Consider the following 10,357-nt stretch of genomic DNA (forward strand, 5'->3'; position numbering starts at 1 on the left):
ATTAACCAGGACGTGGGTTTTAGATGAATTACTCTACTCCTGGCCAAAACAGCTATTTCAAATTCCACATACTGAATGATACATTTTCTCATTGAATCGCCCCTGGATTTTTGAAAATCCTATACATCCATTCCCGACAGGCCTTTCTTTTCAGGACAGTATCAGACGCCTGCTCCTCCAGGAAGCCTACCAGTACAGGCCCGGCCGGTGGCGAGTCCCACACAGACCCGCCCGAGTGCAGGCTTGACTCTCCCCCTCATCGAGGTGTTTCTTGTGAGTAAGGCCCCATCTTCTTCCTCAGATCCCCAGATAATAATGCAAGCTAGTCCGCATTCGCACTGAGACCTGCCCTTGAGCCCAGGATGTGCAGACCCCAGGAGTGTGGCTGGTCAGTCGAGAACCCTCCCCGCGCCTGCCCTGGGTGCCGTGTGCCCCGGTGGGCTCCTTCCCCCACGAGGCCTCACCTCTACCCCCGAGAGAGGCCTCCCCGGTGCCCCCTTGCTTGGATGGGGCTTCTGCATTGTCTGCTCAACAGCACGACCCAGAGTGGCTGAGCAAGAGGCACCTCCCTGCCGTCGGTCCCCCACGCCCAGGATGTACGTTTCTAAAAGTCCTGCGTTAGCCGGGGTGCTCTGGGGACGTGTAAGGAGGGATGTAAGAGGACATTTGTTACAGAATTGGCTCATGTGATTATGGCGGCCGAACGGTCCCCTGATCCACGGTGTCATTCAGCCTGAGTCTGAAAGCCCAAGATCCAGCAGGCCCCTGTCCTGGCCCAAGAGCGGGGAGTGACTTCGCCCTTCCTCCGCCATTCTGATCTCTGCGGGCCCTGCATGGACTGTTGGTGTCCCTGCCCCGGGGAAGGCCACCTGCTTCCCCACCACACCCCCCCCCCCAGCCCTCTGGGGGTCCTGTGGTCCAGCCAAGCTGACAGCAAGAATGAACCATCATACGCTCGCTCGCTCCTGGTGTGGAAACAGGGAGGGTCCGGGCCGCGTGGGTCACAGGACACACAGAGGTGAGACGTCAGGCCATTGCACCAGTGCTCTTCATAGGGCACCGTCCCCTCTGCCACCCGGAAACAGGGACTGCAGGGCCCAGAGTCGCAGGAAAACATCCAGATAGGACACCTTGTCCCATTTTCTCATAGACTAGTCGAGGTTTTGAGTTTTAGGGTCCACGGCGTGACTGCCAAGCCCCTCTCTAGCTGAACTGCTCAGTTACCCTCTAAAGGGAGCACAGCCTGCCTCCCCCAGCCACCGCCCACCCCCGCAGGAGCACCCCTGCTCCCCACGCCCTTGCCCCTGGTTTTCCTCCATCTGGGAAAGCACCCAGACGTCCCGACCGGTTCTGCAAGCTCCTTCTTGCTGATCTACACTTGTTTACCACCCTCTGGCTCTCCTCTCCTCCTGCAGATGGCCTCACGCCCAAGGCGCTGGCCCCCCGCTGTGCATCTCCCCTCCCCGGGTCCAAGCTGCGCCTGCCCTCTTCTGTTTTTGTTTTGTTTTTAAAAAATTTAATTAATTTATTTGACACACAGAGAGAGTGAGCCCAAGAAGGGAGAGTGGCAGACAGAGGGAGAGGGAGAAGCAGGCTCCCTGCTAGAAAGGAGCCTGAAATCATGAGCCGAGCTGAAGGCAGACGCTTCACGACTGAGCCCCCCAGGCGCCCCTGCACCTGCCCTTTGCCGAAAGCCGGCGATGCCTCCCTCCACCAGACAACAGGTGCACCCAAGAGCTGCTGAAAAAGCCCATGTATGGATTCCCCGATGTTCTGACCCCCCGAGGGTCTGGAGCACCCCAGCGTTCTGACCCTTAGTTGGCCTGGGGAGACTGATGATCTCACCCTCCAGCTGGGCCAGGGGCCCGGGTTTGAGCGTCTGTTTTACGTTCCCAAGCGCTCGCGTGGCCAAGATGGAGAAGCCAAGAGTAAGAAGTACTCCTCCAGCCCGTCCCTGGAAACCATGACTCTACCAGGTGCCCACACCCCCACCTCGTCCCTCGCCCCACTGGGCAGATGGGCACGGCCTGTGGGGAGGAATCCGGTGGAGGAGGCAGTCGTCCCTACAGGTCTCCACGGTGGGAGGCTGCTGGTTGCACAAGTCAAGTCTGAGTCACTCTGTTTGGGAACAGGTGGCACTGTGTTTGGGGACCTGCCAGCCCCGATGCCCACCTGCCACCCCGAGACGCCGGGTGCCAGCGACTTCACCAGTGTCCTGGAGGAGCCGTGCTTCCCTGCACCCAGAGCGTGTGGTCGTGACAGCGTACGTGACATCCGTCCATCCGTTCACTCATTCCGCAGTGTCCCCCGGACCACCCACCTTTTTACGTACGGGTCTGTGAGGACACGGAAGGAATGTCACACCGGCCTCTGCCCTCTAAGGGAGAGGAGATGTGGGCATGAACGGCCACATGCAAGACAGCGGGTGGCAGGTGTCTCTTCGGTGGATTCCAGGGTCCTGAGTGTGCAGGGTGAAGGGTGGCCCCGGGCTGGGTGCTGGGGGTGCGGAGCTCTCGGTAGGTGGGAGAACGTTCTTGGCAGAGGAACCGTGAGACTAAAAGGCTGGCGGTAGGGATGTGCCATGCCTTTTGGGGGCATCCCAAAGCCCGGGAGCCCGGGGAGAGCCGGGAGCCCCTGATGGATGGCCCCATGACGGATGGAGTTTGGAAATCCTTTCAGGTCCCAGTGGAGGCCTTTCCCAGCTCCGTGGCTTGGGACAAGTCCATTACACTCTCTACCTCAGTTTCTTTGTAAAATGGGGGGAAATAATATCTCTGTCGATGTTGCTGTAGGCCCAAGTGAGTCATATGGAGAGAGCTAGCAGCGGGGCCGGAGCTGCTTTAGAGACTCAGCGAAATCTGTGCGTTGTTAGTGCATTGGTTTTTTTCCAGAAGATCCACTGGAGGCTCGTTGAAGGTTTTTAGTCAGAGGAGGCGTGTGGGCACACCAGTGGTCCCGGAAGGTTATTTCTCAGCGGCGTGCGGGATGAACCAGAGTGGGGACCCGGAGGAGGCTGATGTGACGCACTGAGCCTGAGCTGATAAGGGAAGGGGGCAGGCAGTCGGGCTGGGGGAGTCCCTGCGGCTGGTGAACCGCAGAGTGAGGGCAGGGCTCTGGGTGGGGCTGACTCTGTGTCCCCCTGAGCCTGGGGGAAGTCTGGGGCAGGTGCGGAGGGGCTCAGCCACACCAGGGCAGGACCATGCCTGGGCCATGTGGCTCGGGAGCTAGCCCTGCTCTTGCTGCTGTCCGAGGACCGGCTACCCTTGGACCGGTGAGGCCTCTTGCTGTGCCAAATGGCGAAAACACATTCAGTTCTCAGAATCCTGAAGCCACAGGGAGCCGGAGAACCTCAGGCTCTGGTCCCAACAGGACAGAGTGCACAGCTCATCAAACTCCCCGGGGGGCCTGTCCAGCCTCCAGAGATAGAGGGAAGAAAAGCTCGGGACCCCCTCTGGCCAGGACTGTGGGGGCCAAAACGTAGAAGTGTCCCTAAGCCTTTCTGTCCACCCACCTCCCTCCAGGAAAGGGCCATACCCCTACCCCAACACACTCAGTTGTGGGGAAGGGGACTTCTGGGCTACTTCAGGCACCTGCTCCAGGAAAGGGGGGTGGAGGGGAGGAGGGGGAGGGGAGGGAGAGAAGGAGGTGTGCACAGGGAACTGGAGCCCTTCCTGGGGCACTCTTTTGGGGGCGGGTGTGGAAGAGGCTCCGATTCCTTCCTCCTCTCTCTCCCTCCTCTTGGCTCTCCGTTCTACAAACCTGTGTAAGGCACGATTATTCCAGGCACAGTGGTAGGTGTTGGTGATCCAGAACGTACCCACCTTGACAGCACTCTCCATCAGGGACAGGGACACAGGCAGAGTGCCCGCTGGGGGACCTGTCACCCCAAGGGTCTTGGGACTGACCCTGCCACCGGGAGAGAGGCTGCCAGACTCTAGGACATCTCCACTGGGCCTCGCTGCTGGCCCCTGGGGGGCCCTGCAGACCACCGACTGGTGGGCACTCAGGGCTCAGGGCAGAGTTCTGGGCTGGCTGGGGCCAGCCGCAGGACTCCCCTCTTCGGGCACCTTGTCTGCCTGTCTTTCTGGGAGACAGATCCGCGCCCTTGAGAGAGGCACTCCGTTGCCCAGATGGCTTGCCTGAGGGGAGAGGGATGGGCTGCCTGAGCAGCTCTGTAATCCTCTCTTCTCCGTGTCATTGGAATTCTGGAATTTTCTCTGTAAGGATGAACCTCCTTCCCAGCGCCATCACCTTGGGCGGGGCCCGCCCTCTGTTACTGGCCCTGAGAAAGAAGCGGCGTCGGGGGGATGGAGCAGAGACGGAGGACATGGGGGGGGCGCAGCACGGACAGGCTGCGAAGAAAGCATCTGCCGCTGTCTAGAGACCTGGCTTCAGCTGCTCTTCTTGTCCCTGGGGTCTCGGCATAAAGGTCAGCCCCTCGGAGAGGCCACCTGGCTGCCCGTCACACTGAAGAGCACCCCCGTCTGATACCGCCCCCATCCCCCACCCCTCAGCCAGAGCACGAGCCTCACGACAGCTGGACTCTGTCCGTCTTGCTCGTTGCTGGTCTCCCAGCACTGGACTCAGTTCTGTAGGAAGGAGGAACCTGCCGATGGCCCTCCTTTCCAGCTCTGGGCACTGCCTTCTAAAGGAAGGGGTGGAGACAGGCTGGGACCCGTTCAGAGAAGGATCTAGAAGACCTCGCGGGCGAGTGCGTCTGCGGGGGCTGCAGGGGGCTGTTGGACCTGAGCAGCGGCTGCTGAATCCCTGGGGAGCAACCTCCCACCCCAGGGACTCAGACCTGCCCCAAGGGGCCCCAGGGCTAAAATCAGGGCTGGGAGTGGGGCTTCCCGGGGGTCTGACTCAGCAGGACGGTGCTCTCCAGGGGGCTCCCCCAGGCTCCGCGGTTGCTCTGGAGGTGGGGAGGAGATTTGTTCATCTTTCCTCAGGCTTGGCTGTGGGGACCCTGGATACTCCTCCCTTTTCTGCTGTTCAGTGGTTCCCTAACTGCCCAAGACGGGTCTTACTGGAGATAAGGAGATGCACCGCAGGTCGGTGTCCTTCCCCGCGCCGCCTCGAGAAACTCAACAACCGGCCTTTCCCTGCACCAGAGGGCGGGGGCCGTGTGAAATGGGGCAGAGACTGGGGTGAGCCCGGGTCCCAGGCCGCCCACTTAGTGGTGATTTGTCTCCACGGTCCTCAGGGATCACATGCGGGGGGTGAAAGCTGTCAACCTCACAGAGGAGCAGAGAAGGGGGCGCACGGGCTCCTGGGGGCGCCTTCAGGGCAGAGGGTGGCCCCAGTTCTGTGGCTGCGTGGGCTCCGGTGGGCTCCCCACACCCCGGATCCGCACCCCCTGGGAAAACAAAAGAAGCCCTGGCCACAATTACAGCTTGTGTGCTAAAAACACAGCTTATGAGTGAGGGCTCCTGGTTAGACAAAGGTTTGGCCGGAGGGTGCACAGGGCTCCCCGGGGCCCGGGGGCAGCCGGCAGGGAGGACCTGGGAGAAGGGAGGGGATGTGGGTCCCCAGAGGGGCTGGTCTGGAGCCCAGCTCCCCCTGCTGCTTTCCCGCCAGACGCAGCGAGCCTGGGGTGGGGCTCCCCGGTGTCAGGAAGGACTGTGGCCGCGGATGGCCACTCAAGCCTGCGGTCCACGGGGCTGCACCCCGCTCTCCCCACGCAGTCTTCCCGGACCAGGCTGGGGCAGGGTGGGGCAGGAGCGCCCAGCTCTGTCACGGGGACTTGGTTGTCCTCTGGGGCTACGGCCGAGACGAGCACGGGAGCCGTGGTCCTTGGCCGAGAGAAGGCAGGACTGTGTGTGCCACCCACTGCCAGGACAGGGGGCCTGGGAGGGATGTGTGTGTGCTGGGGTGGGGCGGGGTGGGAGCTGCAAGGCAGAGGAGGCTGGCCGGCGGCAGACCAGACTTTCCTTCCCCTCCCCGTGCTCTGTCCTTTTCCCCACGCCACATGCTCAGGCCACCTTCACTGCTGGCCCTGGAGAGCTTGGCTTTTGAGTTCTAGAAGAAACAGGCAGTACATCCGTGAGCTTTGCCGACAACCGTGCGTGGGGTGGGCAGCGGCGGGGAAGGGAGTGACGTTGACCTTGGCACTGACCTTGCGTTGGATCTTGGGCACAGTCTCTTGACCCTGGTTTTTCTGTTTGAAAATCAGGGGGTAGCGATGCCTCTTTCTCTGCAGAGCTGATGCAGTTGTTGGCGCGGAGATCACCTTGGACCTGCTGATGTCCCGTGCAGGGGCAGCTTTACCAGGCGGGGCACTTGCGTGGCTTCTCTCAGGCCCGGGGCCCTGCAGGGGCTGGTCAGACCCCCTGGACTTGGGACCCAGGCCCGCCATGGTGATTTACTTCTGCAGCTTTGGGCGGAGCCTGAACCTCCACCGGGCTGCTCCGCCACCTTCTCTGGGTTTTCCATGAGGCAGAAGGGGATTTCCTGGCAGGAACCACCGTGGTGTCCCCCGGGGGCCTGTGGGAAGAAATGGTGGAAACGGAGCCCGTTGTCTCTCCCCAAACAGTGCTGGCCCCTTGTTTTGGCAAAAGAGGGGGAAGAAAGTTTTCAGGCCTGCATTTTTAGGCCAGAGGATTGTGTTTGTGTGTAGGTTGTGATGATCACAGGGGCTTACAACAAACCGCGGAGAAGGAAACTGGGGGGCGCAGAGGGGGAAGGGAGAAACAGAAAAAATAAATAATTCAAATGGTCGTTCTGCAAGCGACCCCAGAGATCGCTGAGCGCACTGGCGGCTGAAGTGTGGGCCCTGACCGCTGCTGCGCCCGGAGCTGACTTGAGGACACAGAATGACAAACACACAAAGGCGAGAGCAGACCTCCCTTTGGTATCTAGGCAAGACTTGTTAATATGATTTTGTTTTCGGAACATTGATTGTTACTGTTTCCTCCCATTTGTAGCAAGGAAAGCTGGTTTTCTACTTAATAATCAGACACAAAGGGGTCTTTTAGAATAAACACAGAACCAGCAGATGGAAACCTATCCAGCAGAGAAGCGTCCAAAAGACACCACGTCGTGATGGTGACTCTCTGGGCAGAGACCCTCTGGAAACACAGGGGAGATCAAGGCCCCCACCCCGTCCATGGAGGACAGGACCCAGGGCACTGAGGGGTGGGCCTGACTGTGGTCCCCGAGGATACGGGCACCAGTGTGGGTGGGTGGGAGCGTGGGGGACACAGAGCAGGAACAGTAGGAACAGGGAAAGGGGAGAAGATGTCACCTGCAACGACGCCCAGGGAGAAGCAGGACTCAGGGCTCAAGCTGGAGGCCAAATGTGGTCACGGCACGGAGGGGACCTCTAAAGACACAGCTTCCAAATCTTCTGACTCGTTTCATCAGAGGTTTTGAAAAATCCTGGGAGGTCTCAGAACTTTTGTTTTTGCTCATCAAGAAAAACCCCGGAGCGGCTTTTGGTCTCATGACCTGTGGCTCTCCTTCTGCCCCGGCCCCGGCAGGCAGAGCTGCGGGAAGCCAGGAACACTCATGTCTGCCCAGTCCAGGAGCGCCAGAGAACCAAGTGCGCTGTGGTGATGTCAGGACAGATGGACGTCTGGCAGGGCCTCCTAGGACAGACGGACCTGTGGCTGACACACTCAGGCTCTGGAGCCAGGGCCTTGGGCCGGTCACTTCTGGAAGCTTCAGGCATAAAGAGGGGTGCAGACAGGCACGGGGGGGGCGGGGGTGGCGTGCTGTGGCCAGGTGTGCCCTCCAGGGCGGCCCTGTCTGCCTCTCGTCCTCCTGCTGGCCTCCAGCACGCACATAAGCTCGGCGGCCAGCAGCTGGTGGGCCACACCAGTCCTGAGCAGCCCTTTCTGGTGAGCCTGGAGCAGGACAAGGACCGCTCTCTCCTATCATTCCAGGCGGTGGCTGTCCTGCCCAGGCTGGGGTTGGGGTGGGAAGGGGCGCCTTGGAGTCTGGGGGGGGTCCCCCGGGTCCCCCCAGGTGAAACATGGGGACAATTGCTCGGAGGTGGACGCCACCTAGCCTGGACACTGAGGTGGCCTCTTGGTGAAATGCAAGAACTAGCAGAATGTGGGAGGGACAGGACATGTGGCCAACTGCAGGGAGGGGACAGCTCCCCCTGGGGCTCAGGATGGCCAGATGACAGGAGCCTACCCTTGGCCTGTACTTTGTTGATGGAGGAACATTTCTGAACACAGCAAGCTCCGCTCTGGGGGTGCAGGAGGTGGGGGCCGGAGGGCAGGGGTGCGGGGCACGGCCAGCCTGGAAGCCAGTCTGAGGCGTCAAGGTTGCTCGTGTGCAGGAAGGGGGCTCCCGACTGGAGTCGTCCCAGGCCCGAAGGCTTTCCTTGCCCACGCTGGTGCAGCGAGGTTGCCGGGAAACGTGCCTTAAGGGAGGTTCATGGCAGCAGCTCCCCGCCGTTTCCATGGTCCCCATGCACTTGGGCCAGGAAACCATTTAAAAATAAAACCCGTGCAGAGCTCCGCGGAGGCAGGTGGTTACGGTTCGTCCGCATTTATCCCATCAGCTCAGCCTGATCGGCCGTGCTCCTCGTCCCGGATAATCTTACAGCAGCGTCCGGCTGCCGTGCGGCCTGCGGCCACCAGGCTCAAAGACAGACCTGTGCCTGCCACTCCGAGCTCGTCTGGGATCGTGACTTCGATTGGCGGCAAATATTTGAAGTCCCCATTTGTTACGTCCGTCCACGGCATCTTGACACGTCCAGCACCTGTGTCCCCGTTACAGTCCCTTTGGGGCGATGCGCAGCTGCTGAGGGTCACCGTCAGTCTCTCTGGGGGTCTGCTGCACGTCCGCCATGCACCCTGCCTGAAGCAAATTTCCAGAATACCTAGCCCGAGAGTTTAGGTCGGGCCGTTCCAGCCCCGACCCCTGCAGCCTCTCCAGCCATTTCCCCGGGGGGCTGTAGGAGAGAGCAGTTTGCTCACATGATGAAAATCAAGTTAATAAGCCGGAGCGATGGCATTGAGGCATCTGGGGGTGCACATGCATTACAGTTGGGACAAACACACGACTGCAGGCTCCTGCAGCCACTGCCACGTCCGCCGGCGCGGCCCCATCGTCTGAAGCAGAGCACGGGTCTTGGGGCACCCATGTCACGGCCTCTGTGCTAAGCGGCACCCGGCTCTACATTTCTTGGCCGAAGGAGGCTGCCATGCGGGAGCCTCTGCAGAATCGAGGGCTCCAGGTGTGTGACTCAGTCTCCCCAGCTTGGCGACCGCACGCGGTAATGGTCTCTGGGCCTTCCAACCCATGGTTGGCAGCAGGCAGGCTCAGGACAGCCCAAGATGAGGCCCTCCTACTGCTTTCAGGGAGCTCCCTCTAACTCTAGCAAGCGCACGGGGAGACTGGTGATCTGGGGCGGAAGAGGGACCCAAAGAAGGCCTCCCTCTCCAGGTCTGTCCACAGACCGGGTCTGGCACCCTGAATTGGAGTCTGCAGGGCCCTGGGCGCGTAGCAAGTTGTGAAGGGGGAGCCGGGCAGGGGCTGTCTGATCCCTCCCAGGCTCCCCTGCCTGCCAGGACCTGCCTCAGGACCCTTTCTCCTGACTTTGTCCGGGACTCTGGCCTTGGGCGTGGTGCACGAGTGACTCCATGTCAGTCACCGGGATTCTCCTCCACCTGCCACCCAGGTGTCCTGACCAGCCCGCCACCACACTGTCGGCTCCCTGAAGGCTCAGAAGCCGGTCTAGGGGTGGTGGCACTGGGGTTTCCTGCCTGATCCGAGGAGCCTTGGCTCTGCCTTTGGACACACTTGAGCAAACCTTCAGACCCTGTCAGTCACAAGGAGTAAAGAAAAGGACAAGTTATGTGTAAAGTGCCTGGAATGGCATTGGCCTCAGGCCTGAGAAATCAGGGCCGCTGCTCTGGGCTCCTTACTTTGGAGGCCACGGGGGCATCTCTCCACCTTGCCAAGCCCAGGGGGTTAGGACCCTTCTGGGCCACATGGTCATGCCAGCCCGAGCCCCTCCCCGGATTTTAGATCCTGTTCCTGGTGCAGAGAAACGTAGAGGTCCCTCCCAGATGACCTTGTACCCACATCCGAGGCCTGTCTGCGTCTGGCCCAGGGGCTGGATCGCTGCCATTCACACCCTTTGGCCCAAGGAGCAGCGGCTCATGGGGAGAGGGGCTGTTGGTATGGACAGAACTCGGACAGGCGGACTAGGCACGTGCGAGGGCCCTCCCGGCACCGGACCGGGCTGCGCAGGAAGCAAAGGGGGCAGATTGCAGGCTGGAGGCCAGCAGGGCCAGCGGGGGTGTGGGGGGCACCCAAGAAATGGTTGCTCTCAACGTCCTGTTAGCGAAACCAGGCTGCCCACAAGCCTGTCCCATCTCGTGCTATGGTTCTGTGTCTA

This window comes from Meles meles, chromosome 7, assembly GCF_922984935.1.
Source record: "Meles meles chromosome 7, mMelMel3.1 paternal haplotype, whole genome shotgun sequence".
Classification (NCBI taxonomy): domain Eukaryota; kingdom Metazoa; phylum Chordata; class Mammalia; order Carnivora; family Mustelidae; genus Meles; species Meles meles.